The 15,542-nt window shown below is 43.0% G+C and overlaps 1 protein-coding gene across 7 annotated transcripts in view; it reads left to right on the top strand.

Moving 5' to 3' along the window:
• BACH2 (BTB domain and CNC homolog 2) overlaps window positions 1–15,542 on the top strand; it is a 362,193-nt gene that overhangs the window by 77,853 nt on the left and 268,798 nt on the right. For 2 of the 7 annotated variants that reach the window (XM_059177077.1, XM_059177073.1), the window contains exon 1: window positions 4,401–4,574. The exons of 4 other annotated variants lie outside the window; for them this stretch is intronic. The gene's annotated coding sequence lies outside the window, so the exon portion shown is untranslated. One more of the 7 variants, XM_059177072.1, reaches the window with a different exon arrangement.

Below are 15,542 nucleotides of genomic sequence, written 5' to 3' on the forward strand. Positions count from 1 at the left end.
CCCGGCTCTGGGCCGAGAGATAACAGCCATCTGGCACCAGAGAAACCCCCACCCAGAATTGGATGTGACAAAGTGACTGCTCCCGGACCCCCCACCCAGCTTTGGGTACAGGAGATAATAATCATCTGGCACCCCGCAGCTTGACAGGGAGACCCCGGCCAATCCTGAGGTGACACATACCCTAGTGGTGCCAACCAAGCAGTTTGAAGAATGACAGCCCTTTGACCTAACCAATAATCTGTTCCCAGCCTTTTCCCTCTTTGTAGCGCGCCAGTCATATTATAGAGTTGCTGTTTGATTTTCCCGCGGTATGTAGTGATTTGTTACAAGATACTATGATGTATGCTAAGTCCCTGCCTCCCCAAAAATAGTGTATAAAAAGTGCTGTGATCCTGAGCTCAGGACCTCTTAGCGTCACCGGCAACGAGTACGCGGAGGTCCGGGTTCGAACTCGTAATAAACGACCCTTGCTGTTTGGCTTTGACTCTGGACTCTGGTGGTCGTCTTTGGGGGGTCTCGGAATTTGGGCACAACAAACTTAGTCAGGCAAAGAACAATACCAAGTGATCTCTCTCATATGAGGAATCTTAAAAAACATATAAACTCCTGAGATGTACAGAGAACAGACTGGTGGTTGTTATGAGCTGGGATTGGTAAAATGGTGAACTGTTCTTTTGAATTAAAAAAAAAAAAATTAGGTTAATTAATAAGCCTACTACAATCTGAAAGCCCCACACTAAATGTACCATAAGAAACAGTTACAAGATATACTTTATGGAACGTTTTGTAGACCTCCTTGAACATCCTTCTAATAATACACTTAGCACTTCCCTGTAGGTTGTTTTCTATTTCCCATAATTTATCTGAGCCCCGTGAAAGGAAGAATTGTGTCTCATTCATGTCAGTTGCTGGAGTTTCCTAAGACATGGTGGGTGCTCGGCACACGTTTATTAAACAACACTGCATTTCACAGCAGAAAGAAGCACGCTTGAAAGGAACAACACAATCTCATCTTAAATACACAATTGGTAACTTTATACTATGCCCAAATTTAACAGTAAAAAATCTATTTGACAGGTCCATGATTTTCCTTCTTTATCTATCATGTACAGTCATTTGTAGTTTTATGAATTCTTTTTTTTTTTTAAGATTTTATGTATTTACTTGTCAGAGAGAAAGAGGCAGGCAGAGGGAGAAGCAGGCTCCCCACTGAGCAAAGAGCCTGATACGGGACTTGATCCCAGGACTCCAGGATCATGACCCTAGTCGACGCCAGACCAACTGAGCCACCCAAGTGCCCCTTATGAATTCTAGAAATCTTTTTTGACTCTGACCCTGCCATGCTATCCTACTGTCATGCCATGACTGATCTCAAGTGTCATCCTTCTCTCCCCTTGCTTAGACTATGGAAGCATAGTCCTCTCCCAGACCTAGTCTTCTATCTACTTCTCCACGCTATTGTTGTCCTCAGCAAGTCCTTTGACCTACACTGCCTGTAAGAAGAGGGGTAAACCTGTGCTCCCCAATAGAGTACCCACTAGCCACACATGGTTTTGAGCTCTTAAAATGTGGCTAGTCCAAATTGGGATGTTATAGATTAAAAAAAAAACACACACACACACACCCTATTTGATTTTTTTTAAAGATTTATTTATTTATTTTATTTGACAGACAGAGATCACAAGTAGGCAGAGAGGCAGGCAGAGACACAGAGGGAGAAGCAGGCTCCCCACCAAGCAGAGAGCCCGATGCAGGGCTTGATCCCAGGACCCTGAGATTATGACCTGAGCTGAAGGCAGAGGCTTTAACCCACTGAGCCACCCAGGTGCCCTCCACACCCTATTTAAAGTGAGAAAACAATGTAAAATATCTCCTGAACCATTTTTATATTGATTACATGTTGCAATGATTATAGTTTAGATCAGTTGGTCTAAACATGTATTACCAAAATTAATTTCTCCTATTTCTTGTTATTTTTTTTAATGTGGATATTGGAAAAATTGAAATGTTCTGTATGGTTCACCTTATATGTCTGCTGGTCATTGCTAGTCTTAACTGTATCCTGGCATTTCAAGTTTCTTATAACCTGGCCTCAGATACCTCTTTAGCCTTGTGCCCCAGCCCTTCCTGACCTCCTCAGAATTTCTCATAACTCTCAGATCTCACTAAGTCTATTTATACTTGTGGGTTTGGTTTGGTTTTGTTTTCTTTTCTTTTCATATTCTGTTCCTTCTTCCTCAATGAAATGTCCTTCCCTTTCTTTGTTAGTTCTAAAAATCTTACTCATATTTTTAGGACCTTATTTAATTGTCCCATGCTGGTGAAGTTATGCCTGTTTCCTCAGAAAGAATGAGCCAATTCTCCCCATCTCAGGCTCTTGGTGCCTCTAGGATTATTCTTATTTTGCTGTGCTGCCATGATGTGTCTTCTTAACCAGGCTTCTCAAGGGAAAAGGCTGCAGCTCATTCCTGTGATGACCTGCGAGGGCAGTGTCTGGTGTGTACTAGACATTTAATCGACATTTATTAAATTAATGTGTGAATTAATTTAATCCTACTGCTGCACACACTGCTCTTTTTACATATATCCAGCCTTGATCATCTGAACCTCAGGCCATGGAAAAAAACTGGATGTTGAGGTGGGCAGCCCTGGACCTCTCTGCCATGACCCCAATTTTAGAATTTTATGTTCAATAAAATAGCCTCTTCATCCTCACTGGTCGACTTACAGTAATCAAAAAATGACATATTTGAATTTATGAAATCTATGGATGAGAGTACAGACTGAGAGCACAAAATGACAGTATCAATGACACTTTTACTGTTTTGTGTACAGGGATTTCATAGAAGATTTTTTTCAGTTGAAGAGTCCACTTCTAAACATGATTGCAAGACAGTGTTCTAATCCTAAATTTCATTTCCATTTCGACCCCAAATGTTTCCTAGTTTCTGGTATCATGTGGGTTCATGTAGTGTAAGACGTCTCCACTCTGGCTGCGTGATAGATACAATCAGGAAGCTTTCAAAAGTACTGAGTCCCAGGCCCATCCCCTGGGATCCTACTGTAATTGGGCTGGGAACACCTAGGCGCCAGTATTGATGAAAAGCATAAATATCTTATAATAAGTTGACTCCACAAGTGCTTAAAGAGCCAGGTACACTATAGAAATGTTGAAGCTTTTAGGTGTTCATTTTTCTTTCCTTTTATTAACGATGTTGAGTAAAGGTAATGCGATGTTATTCTTACTGTATGATTCCAGGGTCCAAAACAAATTAATGGAACCTAACATCTGTGGACAGTTTCCCAAGTTGTCTGAAATTAGAATTTCTGCTCTCTGTCTTTCTCTAAAACCTACAAGCAGCATTTTAATGTCCCTTATTGGTAGAAATAGCTAAGTCACAAAGGCTCTATTTTAGATCATGGAAAGAGAACTGACCAGGGCAGTGGGTATAAACGTTTGCATGGGTAGTGGCCTCCCTGGCATACTTTTTAGCCTCAATAAACACTTCTCCCATAACAGAACTTCCATAGCCCTGCCATGTTGATAAAATCTGACATTCTGCTTAATCACTTTTTAATGATCTTGTTCCTTTTGTGCTTGTGTGAGAAACCAGTGCCTTTTTTTTTTTTTAAGGTGTGGGAAAGAATTCACTTGAATTTCCTAATTCCATAAAAATAGGCCGGTAATACAAATATAATTCTTGTGGGGACAGGAGAAAAAATTACCCAATTTCTGTTTATCAAAGGTCTTTTCATACATTTTTTAAAAGTTACAAAGTTCCTGAAATCTTGCAAAGAAGAAAATCTGGGATCAGTACTCTGGCAACATGGTAAGAAAATCTCGTGAACCCTTGATAGCATGTTCTATGTCCTTGGTGTATACTATTAAAACACAGATGTAAACAAGCATACGTTTTCACAAATTATCGATTGGGTTTCAATGGCTGGCGCTTTAGGAAAAAGAAAAAGAAAGAAACACACACACACAATTGGGATGGAATCCTTCAGGGCGTAAAAAGGAATAGAAAATCCTTTCGTTAGCTTGGTTATTTGCAGCCGGTATGTCATCTGTGAGAGACTGATGTCATGCAGATTGAATGCAGAGGCAAAATGTGTGTGTGTGTGTGTGTGTGTGTGTGTGTGTGTGTCTGCGCAGTGCTTTAAAGCCCCACTCCCAGAACATGAAGTGAGTGTGAAGGGCACCAAAACAACCCCTAGATCTGTCAAGAATGTACCTATTTTTAACAATCGGGATCCAGTGTCAGCACTCAACAGGAGATGAAGAAGGGGGTAGCGCGCGGTCTCCAGCCCCAGCGGATGGGAACCGGCCCTCTGGCGTGTTTACAGTACAGCTGTGCATTCTTAATGGCCCTGCCCCCGCCCTGTCAGGTAAAGTTTTCTTTGCACGTGATGAACGGCAGAGACGGCAGAGACGTCTTCAGCAGAGGGAACCAGAGGGGCTGGGAGGAGGAAAAGGGAAGGGAAGAACGGAAAAGAGAGAGAAAAAGAAACACGCCACCCCAGAGGGAGATAGTCTGTGCTTTGCAGTTGCTTGTGTGGATAGAAACCAGATGGTAAGCTGGAACACCCGCTTGGCTATCCGAGGAGCCAAACATATGGTTAATGGTCGGGAGAAATAGCTTTCAGAGCCAGGGCTTCGCTGACTGCTTCATATTACAGATTGTTACAGTGTGTCATTACATTGCCAACCTAAGTGCTTAATACCCACGGCGGGCGCTGGGCATACACTTACAAGAAGGACTTTTAGCTCTTTGCTGGCTCGGAATGCACAAGTGACATCATAGGGCGGCTTAAAATGTCTGGTGTTGGGAGGTAGGGAGAAGAGTCATTTTGTAGTGGAAACATTTTTTTTTTTTTTTTTTGCAAGCCAAGCCTTCGCTCCGCTGAACTCTACTGTTTTTCTGAAGACCCTTTCATACAGGAATCTCTCTCTCTCTCTCTCTCAGACATACACATACACACACACAAGTTCTGAAACAGAAATCTAAAACACGGGCTATGCCCCCCACCCCTCCAGTGGATCTGACAGCCCCCTTTCACCTGGAAGCCACATCACTGCACTCCCAGGGCCTGCATTTGAAGTTTCTGTTTGGGGAGCTTTGGACAACAGCAGGCCTGTGTTATCTAAGGAACTGCTGAGCCCATTCATCTGCTTTTCACGGCCCGCTTCCTTTTATTTTTAGCCAAATCCGTCAGGCCTGACAGGCGGGTAATTCGAGCCAGAGAAAGGGCAGAGCTCCAGGTCCTTTCCACAAAGCAATTCTTCTCCTCCCTCCTGGGAGGGCTCCAGACTTGGCCTGCTTCAGGCAGATGGATTTGTTGAGTCATGTGAGATCATTTACACAAAAACACAGTGAGGCAGTGGAAATTTAAAAAAAAAAAAAGAGAGAGAGAGAGCGAGCGAGGGTGGGGGAAGAGGAAAGAGGAGGGAAGCCAGGGGGAGTGTGTGCTGCCGTGGCTGCTGGGGAGCACAGGAATTTTGCAGCGAGGCAGCTAGACTGAGGAATGTTGTAGATTCATTTGTGTATAAGGTAATGTCTAGTTTACACAGCAGGGGTGATGGGGGTGGAGGGGGTGGGGAGCCAGGCTGGGGAGGTTCCTCCAACTACTCGCCTGTATTTTAAAAGCAGAAGGGGGTGTGGGTGGAAAAAAATTTTTTTTATTTTTTATTTTTAAAGCAACACCCACCAAACAAAGACCACACTGTTGACAGCACTGGGTTCCAGTAGCAGTAAACTACCAGCAGAATGGTTTAGAGAAAATGAGTTTGCACTGTGATGTAATACAAGTTTGCTTTGTCCTGACTCCAGCATGACTGAGGCAGCAGGGGAGGGAGGAGAGAAAAATTGGAACAGGACTCTCGGTTAATGGTTTCCAGAGATTATTTAGCAGGACTTGAGTGGAAGGAGGAAAGTGGGATAATATGGAGAATTACTTCGAGGTGTACCATAATTGCGGTAGGTAAAATAAAGTCATTACTATGGCTTCCTTGCTCAAGAGGAATTGAGCAATGGTTTTGAAAGGCCGCGGAAGGTATCATTTTTTCCCTACCACAGTATCCCTTTTCCTCTGGCTTCTGGAACATTAAAAAAAGCCCCACTCTTGCATCATGGTAAACAGTATTAACAGTTAGTGAATCAGTTTTGTTTACTTTTTATACCGCAAGCCTCTAAAACATTCCATTAAAAAACTGTCTTCTGCTCATTCATGAAATTCTTTTTCTTCTGCAAATGTGCTTACATGCATTAGCTGTGCTTGGAAGCAGATTTTTCTTTCTTTCGCTGGACTGAAAGGGTTCGGGAGAGAATCACGACTGGGTTATCCAACCGTATGTTCTTTACTTGATGTAGTGAGAGTATGCTATGTAGAGGAAAGGAAATATTTTGAAATAGGTTCAGAAAATTTAAAATGGGAGAGGTTCAAAATATACACTATGATTACTTTCATTGAGACCCATTTCTGCAATTCTACATGAAGTGAGAGCCCTACTACGTACCCGTTGTGCTTAGCCTCCCTGGAATATAGGTCACCATCACTGTGGAGCCTCATACTGGTTGAAACTGTAGAAGTTGAAACACTTCTCCTTTTTTTCCAGACATAGATATATTCAGATTATATATATAGTTTTAGTAATCATAGAACTTAGCTCATCAATTTCTAATGTGAATACTCACCACTGAGTTTTGATAGGAAGCATTCAGATCTCAGCTTCACCTAGAATAACATGGCACTCACAATGGTGCTGAAAATAGCCTCGTCTAATATCAAAGCCACTCCTGTTTTCCAGGCAGCTGTAATGCTCTAGCTCTGCATACCTAAAAGGTAGATTTCATTTATTTTACTCGAAGAGAGAATCGGTAAATTTTGGGGCTTGTTAATTGTGCACGTTTGACTATAGGATATCAACATTACTGTTCTGTGATGGTGAGTTGTCATTGTTTTGGATGACTTTGCCTGCTTACCTGTGCTAGAAATAACAGCATCTACAGTGAAGACTTAAATGGGTAGTGATGCCTAGATTTTTCCTTGGGACTCTGCATGAGCTGTGTGATATTCTTGATATTTTAAAAAAGGCATATTTGTCACAGAAATTTAGTTAACATCTTCTAACTAAATATGTATGTATATTGCTTAGATAAATGTGGTCACTGTAAACATCAATAGGATCTGAGATTTTGTTTTTATTTTGAAATGGAAGCTTTTTTGTTTGCAAGTTCATTAAAAAGTGAAAACTGTTTCTGTAACAACAACAAAAAATTGTCATTATTTTAAACCTATCCACATCCTTGAGTGTTCCCTCTACATCGGGGTTTCTCAATCATTTTGGACTAGGTAATTCTTTAGTATGGGGGGTGGTTTTGTGCACAATAGGATATTCGGCAGCATCCTGACCTCTACCCACTAGATGCCAGTAGCAGTCTCCCCCAGTCATGACAAAAAGGAAAAAAAAAAAAAGGCTCCATGCATCACAGATGTCCCCTGGGGGAAAGTCAACCAGGTTCAGAACCAGGGCTGTATTCTTTTTTAAATTTTTTTTTTAAGATTTTATTTATCTATTTGACAGAGATCACAAGTAGGCAGAGAGGCAGGCAGAGAGAGGAAGGGAAGCAGTCTCCCTGCTGAGCAGAGAGCCCAAAGCGGGGCTCAATCCCAGAACCCTGGGATCATGACCTGAGCCAAAGGCAGAGGCTTTAACCCATGCAGGCGCCTACCACTGTTGTATTCTTATTTTGGTTTGGAAGTTCACTCTTTATCTCCTGAGCTGGGCACTCAGTTACTTCTGAGATTGACTTTAAGGCTATAAAGTAACATTTTCCCTCCTGCCCTTCATCCTAAAAGCAGGAACCCCAAGTTAGGTGAAGTGTTGCAAGGCTCAAGCAGGGGTCTTGTGGGGGAAGAATTTTCCTCCCCAAAAACCTGCAGTTTTGTCACACAGAGCAGTCTCTCTGTCAGGATGCCGGCCTTAGCAGGTGGAACCCTTCAAGGCCACGCAGCGACTTTCCCAGAGCCGTTCAAGAGGAAGTGGCCCCACCGACTGAGCTTGGGGATGTTGACACAAGAAGAAAGGGGACTTCTCTGCAGGACCAGAGCAGAGAGCCTAGGCCACATGTTCAGTGGCTCTCTGCAGGCTCTCTGCCTTCATATCCAGCCCTAGAAAGAGGGAAAGGAGGCGACAACAGTTCTTTCTTTGGAGCAAAGCAGACATCCTCCCCATCCCAATGGCTGTGGTCTCAGAAGCTGGAACTCTTGTTAAACAAGGAATGTAGAGCTCTCCACAGGCTAAGGCAGGCATAAATTTCCTCTGTTTGTTTTGTGAGGACTAGTGTCGACTGCTGTAATGAGATCAGAGGATACCCCAGGGACAAGGCCTCCAGGTCGGCTGCTGGAGCCGTTTTCTGTGGCTGTTCTCTTGGCTGCTGTTGAAGAACGCCTTGACTCCACAGACCTCGGTTATGATGCGGGGAGGTGGTTGTGCCCTTTCATTCTTGCCTCTCGGAGGCTACCAGAAGGTCGGCGTGCAGTCACCCAGTTCTAAGTCATGGAAAAGCTCATGGAAGGCAAATTGCTTTCCTCAGAACCAAGGACAGCCCAGGCCATGTGTGGAAAGTACAGGGAGGTGACAGCTTCCTTGGGAAAATGCCTGGACTGCTGATGCTGGCTGGGCCAGCCCTATGCTCTTCCTCCCCCAACATTGCTCCACTTTAGGAAGAGTTAAGCTGTGCGTCACAACAACATAGCATATGCTACAAAGAACAGATTTCTGGCTTTAGCCTGAATTGTAGCCAAATGGCCCTCTCTGGGACACAAAATATAGCAGAATTGAGTTTAGGGAACCTCAAACTGGACATTTCTGGCAGAATAGTATAGAGTGTGCTGGTACAGCCTGACCCACTTCTAGCCCCATATGCCTGCCCACCCACCCAGAATAATCCTTAGGTATGTTCGATGAAATAGAAAATAGTGAGGACTTACTAGGGGGGTTCCCATGTGCCAGAAGACATTCCGCAGGCTGTGATGGTTCTACTCCAGTGGGAACTGTTTGCCAAAGGGGCAAAGAACTCCCCCTAGAGTCTGCTTCGGGCTTTGAGTGTGTGTTTGGGGTGCAGTGGTGGGAAATGGCAATCCAAGGTTACATTGTTTAAAGAGCTGTAGGGTCTGCAGTTCCGTTACCTCCATAGTACAGGAACTTCCGTTGTGGCGGTGGTGTTTTGTGTTTTTTTTTTTTTGTTTTTTTTTTAAATAGAGACACTAAGCTGGTTTGAGAGCACTGAAAGCTGTAGGGCTCTGGGAGAAGCAAATACTAGATCCTCTGGAAAGGTTAACCACCCAGGACGTGGTCCACCCTCAGCGAGAACAAGCCACGCGAAGGAGAAGCTGGTATTGGGAAGCACAGAATTAGAGCCTCAGGAAAGCAGAGATTAACAAACAGTGAATCCCTGAGACTGCTTTTGACAAAGTCCCACCCTGCCAAATTGAGCTTTCTTCTGAGGATTAATGAAGGTCTCCTCCCAGAGGAACAAGGCATTACACCCAATCTGGTTTACTAAGCAGAAGAGTTTCAGTTGTAAGCACCAGTCCCCAGTAAGGCAATCGCCCCTCAATATACTTGTCCTCAAGGTGTTCTTGAGAATATTTAAAATTCCTTCCTTGCAAACATTTTATTGGAGAGATAGCTGGTTCCCTTGAGCTTCTGTAAAAAGATACCATTCTAGCGAATTCCTTTGCCATTGGTTCCTTTTCAGTAGGTCATTCTGAAGTAACCTGCTAACTAGACTTTCTGTTAAATTATTTTAGCTTCTTGGCAAATCACAGGAAATGTGTTTGCCTGAATTGTTAAGCAAACCCCTCAAGGGAGAAGGAAGCTGGAATTGTTTGAAGGTCTCCAGGATTTCTCTTTGAAATCAAAGAAACCCAGGGGTAGGCAGGCATGGTTAATAAACCGCCTTAGATGCCCAGGGGTAGTCAAGCATGGTTAGTAAACCCTCTTAGATGAATACAGGCCTTCCCAATCCATAGCGGACAAAAGGATAGGGGATTGCCTGGGTCTCTGGGCAGCCACCAAGTGCAACCCAACCAGCGACATGCTCTGTTGGCAGACACGAACTCAGGATGTTGAAGGGAAAGCAGGCTCCTTTACTTGTTAATAGGGTGATGAAATCTCTTACATTTAATTTTTTCTACTGACGCACACACAGGGTACCCAAATGTACCCTCTTGACCTAAAAGCAATGCCATACATTTTCAGAGATATTCCTTCAGTATTTTATTCTTAATTTGTGTTTTCTTCTTTTAGTCTCAAAATATTCTGGCCAAATAAGGAGTAGATATACATATTGACATTAAAGCATCAGAAGGGCATAAGTGGAAATAGGCCCAATTGGTGCCAGATTCAAGGAAGGTCTTCCTGAATGTTTGTCTTAGTGAGGGCTGCTGTAATAGAACACCACAGACCGAGTGACTTGAACAACAGTTTATTTCTCACATTGCTGGAAGCTGTGAAGTCCAAGATCAAGGGTCTAGCCCATGTGGTCCTACTGAGAGATCTCTTGTAGAGGGCTGACTTCCTTGTATGTCACATACAGCAGGGAGAGGGGGAAAGAGAAAGAATGACCATGAATGAAAGTTCTCTAGTATCTCTTCTCACAATGGCACTAATCCCATCATGACAGCTTCACTCTCAAGACCTCATCTAAACCTAATTACCTCCTCGAAGCCCTGCCTTTTAATACCAGCACATTGGAAATTAGGCAACATATGAACTTTGAGGGAGTATAAACTTTCAGTCCATAACAAAAATATATAACAACATTATGATTAAATTTTGCATGTTTTGAAAGCATACTGTAGGTAGGACAATGGGACAGGTGCTGGCAGTTTGGGCATTAAACAGATATCTTCCCTTGGAATACTTAGAATCCTGTAGTGTGGTTGAGAGGTAAACCCCAAATGTGTGATTGCAAGCAGCATGAGATGGTGCTGAATAGTGATGGGAAACAGGGGCGGGAAAGGGCCTCATCTCTCTTTAACACAATGCATTAAACACTTTCTTAATATTATTCCATTTAATCTTCAGAACAATCAGGACATACAAAGAATTTACCCCAGTTTTATAGAGGGAGGAGTAAAGACTCACAGGGGGTTAGTAAATTGCTGAAATCACATGCAAAGAGGCAGAGTTGATACTCAGATAGAGTAAGTTGGCTCCTGGGTCTTGCTTTGCGCACTCTCCTGGTGAGAATGCTGAGCCCCCTGGAGCCACAGCAGTATATCCCTGCAGGGGTCGGGAGACAGATTGGGAGCCCCCAGCCCTGGAGAGTTAAAGAAACAATCCCCTGACTTACATGAAAAGCGTCTGATAGAAGATACAAACCAACCAACCAAATCCAACCTCTTTGGGATTTCCGAAATGCTCACAGAAATTGCCAACATTAAACAAGCCCAAGATTTTACATAATCTCTCCATTTTCTGGCTTTCTGGAATATCCGAAGTTCTGGGAACCTGTGCCTTGTTCCTACTTTTCTAGAGTTGAGTAGCAGACTCTCCAGGCCTCCTTCCTCCTCATTGTCTTCTCTGACCAGACCATCCCTTCAGCTTATTCCTCTTTGACCCCTGTAGGTCTCTGAAGCTGTGTCCCCAGGTTTACATGGTCACCCAGACAGGACAAGTAGGCTGAGCCAGGTAGCCCCTTGGGAGTTCTATATCCTGCCTTCAATTACGATATTTCTAAATCAGAGAGGAACTGGAAATGACCTTTTATAGAGTGATAGCCCTGAATCTGAACACTGGCTATCTTTACGTATGATTTCTGAAGTGGAGGAAACCCTCAACATGTGTGCGAAGTAGTCTTCTGGAAAGTGATGGACGCGCCATCACTTGGCGCTCTTACTCCATCTCGTCTGGCTCTCGGGGCAATGTTTTCCTGCTACCACTGATGTCTCTCTTCTTTATAATTTATAATCCTCTCATTTCCTCTTCCTTATCACCATTTCTTATGGATCCATTGGTCTCATGCTAGTCAAAGTTTCATAAAGTTAATTATCAAATTATGTGACCTGTCCTTGGGGATGAAGGGCCCTCACAATGCCTGATGGGAAGATGTTGTCACCCTTCTGACTTGGGTTGTTTGTTTTCTATGGCATACTCTGAAGGCAGGGTGTGGGGGCAAGGTAGAATGGCAAACGTTCTGTCTCCTGGGACAAAATCATGTTATGGCATGTTTGCTGCCTAAATGTGAGGGTGGCAAGGACACCAAGGTCCTGAAGAACCAGAGACATATGTCTGGGGATGGAGGAGCGGCCTGCAGGAAGCTCCTCAGGGAGCTCTGCTCTGATTTCCTCTGCTTCTTCTGCAGAAAGAAAGGAAGGAGCCAGCCATGTGGGAAGTATGTGTGCATTTGGAGAAGGGGACAGGGGACCATTTGTTGCTTGACCTTTGGATCCTTTAATCCCAGCACCATGCTCCTTATTGTGGAAGAGAGGGATTGGACTGTCTGTAATAGAGTGGTCTTAAATTTATCCAGTCTTGTACAAGGATTCCATTCAATTGAAGGTTGTTAAGATTTTACTCCAGAGACATGTAAATTATTCCAACTCATAGAAACAGGGGTGGGTGAGTATGAGGGATATATCTCTCATCTCTTTGTCTGATCTCCCAAGCCCTGAAGTCCTAGATTTAGAGAATTTCCTGTAGACTTTTATCATCTTGACTTTTCCCTTTTTCCTCCAAACCCTGTTTGTGTCTTTATGACTTTGCTTAATCCTTCCTCACAAGTTCTTGGGTTCTTATGCTTGACCCCTTGCCTACTTAGGCTGCTGGATTTGGTGGTAGGTGGGAAGGAGCAGGAGGCCATTCTGCAGACTGACGTCAGGATACATTATATCTAAAAGCCAGCCAGACCATTAACCTTACCAGTGTCCTATTGGCTCCTGTGGGCCTGTTTCCCGTTAGGAATGCCTGAGCAGCCCAGCTTTGCATTATATGACAAAAGCCTTCTAAAATGGACATCTTGGAAGGGGGTAGGGAGAGTTGGATCAGGGAGAAAAGCCCAACTCATCATAATCCATTCTACATTGGCGGTATTAGTTGCATTTTCAAGGGCCAAGAAACAACACTGTGCGCGCACACACAAACAGCTCCTTGACACATACAGGAGTGTCAAGAGTAAAAATAACTACTCCAAAGAGTACTCTCGTGAGAGTAAGGAGACTAGAGCAAAGTTGGCTTATGCTGTTCTCACCATTCCTCTATAGCACATTATCAGTGATCCAGAGAAAACAGATTTTTCTCTGTGGTAGGTGGAAGCTGATGGTAAATAAATAGTGGAGAAACAGGTAAGTCCAGTCTTAACTTTGCTTCAGCTCCGCTTGCTGACACCCAGAGAAGCCGTAGGATGTGGTGGTGTCTCCAGGATCCCAAGTCTGTCCTTGTCTCTTCTGTTAGTGCGGACCTGGCTGGTGAGGGACACCTGTCTGCATCGCTGAGCCTGTTTCTATGTGTCTTTGTTTGCTTACCTGCCCCTTCATCGTCTTCTCTCTTTGTAGCCTTCACCTTTCCTGCTCATTCTCTCTTTGATCCCTTCTTCATTGCTCTGTCTCTACTTTTCTGCTTACTCACCCTTCTACCCACTTGGAAAGATGAATTACATTTCATTAACCTTTCCAAAGCCTCAAGGTGACCACAGGCTTTGTTGCCCATTGAGCTAACTCTGTTAGGATCCACTGAGTGGAAGTCACAGATCGCTTCTGGGATTGGCTTTCTCCGGGCCCCCTTTGAAGGTATCTGTACTTGCCTTTTGTTTAGTATCAGAGGAGTCCAACTTCGCCAATGATTAAAAAGAAACATTCAAAAATAGAATAAAGAAGAAAACCCCCTTAATTCCACCATGGTAATGCCTGTATCTTTTCCCCTAATGCTTTCTTTAAGATGCAATCTCCTTTTTTAAGCTGTAGATTTCTCTAAGCTTCTAAATGGAATTGGCTGCAAAACCACCAGGTTCTCTCTGTTTCAAAGGAGATTTAAAATACTTGGTAGAACAAGGCCAGTCTTTTTGGTTGCTGGCCAGAAGTGAACTGACCCAATTTCTAAAAGTGTCATCTGTTTGCTGAGGTGTTTTCAGCTAATGATGGTGCGTGTGTGTGTGTGTGTGTGTGTGTGTGTGAGAGAGAGAGAGAGAGAGAGAGAGAGAGAGATTAGGAGACGTATTTTATTTGTAGGCTTTGTACGTATTTTAATTCTGTAGTATCTTGAAATGAAGCCACTTGAAGCCCAGGGTCTACTGTCTATAACAGCATGACTAAGAAGAATTCTTTTCCTTCTCTGAATCTGGTTTCCTGATTTAAAAAACGACCACTCAGATCAGTATCAGTACTCAGAGTATTCACAGAAAAGTGCATTGTGCAGTTTTGAGCTCTATTCAGCTGTAAGATACTCTTAACAATATTTTTCCAAAAGATTTACAGTCCTGGACATTAAAAGACTTTTTTTTTTTTTTAAAGGCAGTCTGCAATGATTATGAACACTGTGTTTAAGACTGTATGTTATGAGTCTACATCATCCTGGGCTCTGTGAGAACAAAGAAAAAATTTGTTAATAGTATTTAAGTACTTTCTATGTGACTAATATTTCCCTCGAAGAGTTTGTATGTTGACTCTGTTGTAGAACCAACATACATGAAAATAATGTAAGAACACTTGGGGTGGTGGGGAACACAGGGGAGGATCCGTAATGACTTTTGTGCCGGCTGTATCCCCAATTTCTGAGGGAATGGGGCCCGTGGCATGATTGGAGCTGGGTGGAATTTCCTTGGGGAAATTATGTTCGAGAATCCTTGTCTGTTTATTATTATCTTCTTGTGCCCACCTTTCCTGTGTTGATACCAGTGTGTACGATTTAATGGAATTGTGACATCAGGCATCTGTGCAAGGCATTTGGATAAGTTTCCCAGGAAAGTGCTGGGTTGTAGGCTTTAAGTGGATTGAATTACATACATTAAAAAGGAAACAGCATGTATAGAGTTCTACTTGGAAACATAAATGTATTAGCATCTGCTTCTGAAATTCAAAGAGTAAAAGTTACATGAGTAATTTTCTTTCAGTCATTATAAGATTGGTTCGAATTAGATACTGAATTTTCTTGACTTTGAAGCAGCAATCGATTACTCAGGCGTACAAGACATCGAGAGGTATTTGGATGTATTTAGGCTACAAAGTCAGAATTCCAAAAAGAGAATTCCAGGGTGTCTCCATGCTGTACATCATTCTTAAAATATGTTATTGCTGTGACTCAGTGTGGTATTTTCTTTGGAATCTAAGTGTGTCAAATAGCCAGGGAGCGATCTGTAATTTCCTCTCCCTATCTTCTGATTTGTGCAAGGAATTTAATAATCTTATGTTTACAGAATAGTAATGTGTATGGGATAGGAGTTTATCTTTTGAAAATATATATTACAAAGTCATTTTCTCAATAGTGAAAGATGTTAACATAGGGAATATAGCCTTGGACTTCTCTGCGTCCTTGATTC

Source organism: Mustela lutreola, chromosome 6 (assembly GCF_030435805.1).
Source record: "Mustela lutreola isolate mMusLut2 chromosome 6, mMusLut2.pri, whole genome shotgun sequence".
Lineage (NCBI taxonomy): Eukaryota > Metazoa > Chordata > Mammalia > Carnivora > Mustelidae > Mustela > Mustela lutreola.